Consider the following 5181-nt stretch of genomic DNA (forward strand, 5'->3'; position numbering starts at 1 on the left):
AGCTTCTGCATCTGCGCCAACGTAAGCGTCAGCTTCTGCATCTGCGTCAGCGTCTGCGTCAGCGTCTGCGTAAGCGTCAGCGTAAGCATCTGCGTCAGCGTAACCATCTGCGTCAGCGTCTGCTTCAGCGTCTGCGCGTCAGCATAAGCGTCAGCGTCTGCGTCAGCGTAAGCGTCAGCATCTGTTTCTGCGTCAGTGTCTGCGTCAGCGTAAGCGTCAGCATCTGTTTCTGCGTCAGTGTCTGCGTCTGCGTCAGCGTCTGTGTCTGCGTCTGTGTCTGCGTCAGCGTAAGCGTCAGCATCTGTTTCTGCGTCAGTGTCTGCGTCTGCGTCAGCGTCTGTGTCTGCGTCTGTGTCTGCGTCAGCGTAAGCGTCAGCATCTGTTTCTGCGCCAGCGCCTGCGTCTACGGCGTCTGCATCAGCGTCTGTGTCTGCGTCAGCGTCTGCGTCAGCTTCAGCGTCAGCTTCAGCATCTGCACCTGCGTCAGCGTCTGTGTCAGTGTCTGCGTCAGCGTCTGCGTCTGCGTCAGCATTTGTGTCTGCGTCAGCATCTGTGTCTGCGTCAGCATCTGCGTCAGCATCTGTGTCTGCGTCTGCGTTAGCATCCGTGTCAGCATCTGTGTCTGCGTCTGCGTAAGCGTCTGCGTCAGCATCTGTGTCTGCGTCAGCGTAAGCGTCTGCGTCAGCATCAGCGTAAGCGTCTGCGTCTGCATCTGTGTCTGTGTCTGCATCAGCGTCTGCGTCAGCGTCCGTGTCAGTATCTGTGTCTGTGTCAGCGTAAGCGTCTGCGTCAGCTTCTGCGTCAGTGTTTGTCTGCGTCAGCGTAAGCGTCTGCGTCTGCATCAGCGTAAGCGTCTGCGTCAGCTTCTGCGTCAGCGTCTGTCTGCGTCAGCGTAAGCGTCTGCATCAGCGTAAGCATCTGCGTCAGCGTCTGCGCGTCAGCATAAGCGTCTGCGTCAGCGTAAGCGTCTGCGTCTGCGTAAGCGTCTGCGTCAGCATCTGTGTCTGCGTCTGCGTCAGCGTCAGCATCTGTGTCTGCGTCAGCGTAAGCGTCTGCGTCTGCGTCAGTGTCTGCGTCAGCGTAAGTGCCATCATCTGCGCTAGCGCCAGCGCCTGCGTCTACGGCGTCTGCATCAGCGTCAGCATCTGCGTCAGCGTTTGCGTCAGCATCTGCGACAGCGGCTGCGTCTTCGGCGTCTGTGTCAGCTTCAGCGTCTCCGTCAGCATCTGCACCTGCGTCTACGGCGTCTGCGTCAGCTTCAGCGTCTGCGTCTGCGTAAGCATCTGCGCCAGCGTCAGCGCCTGTGTCAGCGTCTGCGTCAGTGACAGTGTCAGTGTCAGCGACAGTGTCAGTGTCAGCGACAGTGTCAGTGTCAGTGTCAGTGTCAGCGTTACTGTCAGTGTCGGGATGTGAAGGAATAACACACTTTAAGATATATAAATGTCTTTTAATGAGAGTTGAATAAAGTAAAATGACACATTGACATAACCTCTGCTTAAACAGCTTGAGCAGGCGCCTTAAATTCAGGGTCTTCTAGAAACAATTGACCCACAATGGTGCCCACTTTGGTGGGGAAGGGCCCGATGATGGGCTCCAGCTGTTCGGGGATCTGGGGGTCAGGTTTGAGAGGCAGGGTCACGCCCACCTCAGGGCCGGCCGCTGGGACATCGGGGAAGGCGGGCAGAGTGACGGCGGCCCCCAGGAAAGGGATCTGCCTCCACATGCCTTCTGGGTGATGGTGTGTCTCGTGCTCATGCCCGTGGTGGTGATGGTGGTGCTCGTGCTCGTGCAGATGCATGTGCTTGTGGTCGTGGTCTAGCGCCATCTCGTGGTCATGCTGGTGAGTGGACGATGTGTCCGCGTGCTGGTACTTGTGGTGCTGGTTGGGATTGTCATTGCTGTGGTCGTGCGCCTTTTCGTGGTGGGCGTGCACGTGGTCATGGCCCAGGCTGTGGGAGTGGTCATGGGCGTGCACGTGGCCCCGGCCGTGGTCGTGGGAGTGGTCATGGGCGTGCCTGCAAGAGAAGGGAGGAACAGCTCAGATCTTGTTCATTTGGCTGAAGGTTTCTGCTCAGATGCTCTGTACCTGTGTCCGTCGTGGTCGTGGGAGTGGTGGTGCTGGTCAGTGTCTGTGTGTTTGTGTGTGTCGTCATGGTGACCGTGGCCCTTGGTGTGATCGTGCACGTGATCATGGCCTTGTGCGGGCTCCAGCACTTGAGTGTCGTTATGACTGTGGTCCGTCTCTCCACCGAGCAGATGCAGCTTCTTCTCCCGCTCAGCCGCCTGGAACATGATCAGACTCGTCAGATTCAAACAGCACAACTTAAATCAATACTTAATGACTTGATTTAAATGGAAGTAGATTTTTTTAAAATTGCATGAGATTGACAGGCGGATCGGTGCAGCGGCTGCAGTGATGCAGTTGCTGCATCGACTGTTGTGGTGAAGAAGGAGCTGAGTCCAAAGACAAAGCTCTCGATTTACCGGTCGGTCTACGTTTTGACCTCACCTATGGTCATGAGCTTTGGATAATGACCGAAAGAACAAGATCGCGGAGTAGAACCGCTGCTCCTCCAGCTGAGGTGGCTCGGGCATTTGTCCCGGAGCCTCCTGGGCTCCTCCCTGGGGAGATGTTCCGGGCATGTCCCACCAGGAAGAGGCCCCGGGGAAGACCCAGGACACGCTGAAGGGACTATGTCTCTCGACTGGCCTGGATCCCCCGGAGGAGTTGGCGGAAGTGTCTGGGGAGGAGGAAGTCTGGGAGTCCCTGCTTAGACTGCTGCCCCCGCGACCCGGCCCCGGAGAAGTGGAAGAAGATGGATTGATAGAATTTTTAAAAATGTATTATGTATTTACACTAGAATATTCTAAAATAATCCAAACCTACAATTACAGAAATGGTTTATATAATATTAAGAGATACAGTTTTGTGAGGGACCTCAGTAAGATTTTACTCCCTCTTTAATTCCTTAAATTGTATTTAGTTATTATAGCCAGATAAACAAAAAAAAGTTTTTTAAACAAAAAACTAAACACGGAATAAAACGAGACATAAAGAGCATTCGCACCTTTGACCCTTTGACCACGCCCTAGACAAGTTAAGCATATTCAGTCCATTTAGTCCAGTCGGTAAAATTTGTAAGTTTTCAAATTTAGCCCGAATGGAGTTTTCAACATTTTTAGAAGGTGAATTGTCCGTCACGTCTTTGATTGTTCAGTTTATGTCATTCATTTTTTTGTGACGGCCTTTTTTGCTGCATAACATTTGTTTTGAGCCAAAATACATCATTGAGTGGAAAAGGCAAAAATGGACTGCATTACTTTGATCTCAGTCCAGTATTTCTGAGCAATGGGACAGTCCCAAAGACATGGGAATCGTGGGGAATGTCTTGTGGAGCGCTCTGTCAGTAGGGTATTCAACTCGTACCTCCGGGAGAGCTTCTCCCATGTCCCGGGGGAGGTTGGGGACATTGAGTCCGAGTCGACCATGTTCTCCGCCTCCATTGCCCGGCGCCTCAGGAGGGGGAAGCAGTGCCTCACCAACACCATTTACGGTGCGGGTGGAGACCTGCTGACCTCAACTGGGGATGTCGTCGGACGGTGGAAGGAATACTTTGAGGACCTTCTTAATCCCACCGTCACGTCTTCCGAAGAGGAAGCAGAGACCGGGGACTCAGAGGCTGGCTCGCCCAACACCCAAGCTGAAGTCACTGAGGTTGTTCGCAAACTCCTCAGTGGCTCCAGGGGTGGATGAGATCCGCCCTGAGTACCTAAAGTATCTGGATGTTGTAGGACTGTCTTGGTTGACACGTCCCTGCAACATCGCGTGGCGGTCGGGGACCGTGCCTCTGGACTGGCAGACCGGGATGGTGGTCCCTCTGTTCAACAAGGGGGACCGGAGGGTGTGTTCCAACTACAGAGGGATCACACTCCTCAGCCTCCTGGGTAAGGTCTATTCCAAGGTACTGGAGAGGAGAATCCGACCAATAGAACCTCAGATTCAGGAGGAGCAGAGTGTTTTTTGTCCCGGTCATGGAACACTGGACCGGCTCTATACCCTCCATCGGGTGCTCCAGGGTTCATGGGAGTTTGCCCAACAAGTCCACATGTGCTTTGTGGATCTGGAGAAGGCTTTCGACCGTGTCCCTCGGGGTGTCCTTTGGGGGGTGCTCCGGGAGTACGGAGTCCGGGGCCCTTTGCTCAGGGCTGTCCGGTCCCTATATGACCGGAGGAGGAGCTGTGTTCGCATTGCCGGCAGTAAGTCAGACCTGTTCCCAGTCCATGTTGGACTCCGCCAGGACTGCCCTTTGTCTAGGCGCAGTCAGGGGTCGGAGGGTGTCCGGTTTGGGGACCACAGGATTCCATCTCGACGATGTTGTCCTGATGGCTCCATCAAACCCGGACCTGCAGCATGCACTGGGACGGTTTGTAGCCGAGTGTGAAGCGGCTGGGATGAGAATCAGCACCTCCAAATCCGAGGCCATGGTTTTCGACCGGAAAAAGGTGGGTTGCCCTCTCCGGGTGGGTGGGGAGTCCTTGCCCCAAGTGGAGGAGTTCAAGTATCTTGGGGTCTTGTTCACGAGTGAGGGAAGGATGGAGCGTGAGATCGACAGGCGGATCGGACCGTTGTGGTGAAGAAGGAGCTGAGTCGAAAGGCAAAGCTCTCGATTTACCGGTCGGTCTACGTTCCTACCCTCACCTATGGTCATGAGCTTTGGGTAGTGACCGAAAGAACAAGATTGCGGATACAAGCGGTCGAAATGAGTTTCCTCCGCCGTGTGGCTGGGCGCTCCCTTAGAGATAGGGTGAGGAGCTCGGCCACACGGGGGGAGCTCGGAGTAGAGCCGCTGCTCCTCCACGTTGAGAGGAGCCAGCTGAGGTGGCTCGGGCATCTGTTCCGGATGCCTCCTGGGCGTCTCCCTCGGGAGGTGTTTCAGGCATGACCCACCGGGAAGAGGCCCCGGGGAAGACCCAGGACACGCTGGAGAGACTATGTCTCTCGGCTGGCCTGGGAACGCCTCGGGATCCCCCCGGAGGAGTTGGAGGAAGTGTCTGGGGAGAAGGAAGTCTGGGAGTCCCTGCTCAGACTGCTGCCCCTGCGACCCGGCCCCCGGATAAAGCGGAAGAAGATGGATGGATGGATGGATTTTTTTAGTTCTCTATTGAGATGAAAATACTGAA

Source organism: Eucyclogobius newberryi, unplaced genomic scaffold (genome assembly GCF_026437365.1).
Source record: "Eucyclogobius newberryi isolate DKJ021-1_F unplaced genomic scaffold, fEucNew1.0.hap1 SCAF_9, whole genome shotgun sequence".
Lineage (NCBI taxonomy): Eukaryota > Metazoa > Chordata > Actinopteri > Gobiiformes > Gobiidae > Eucyclogobius > Eucyclogobius newberryi.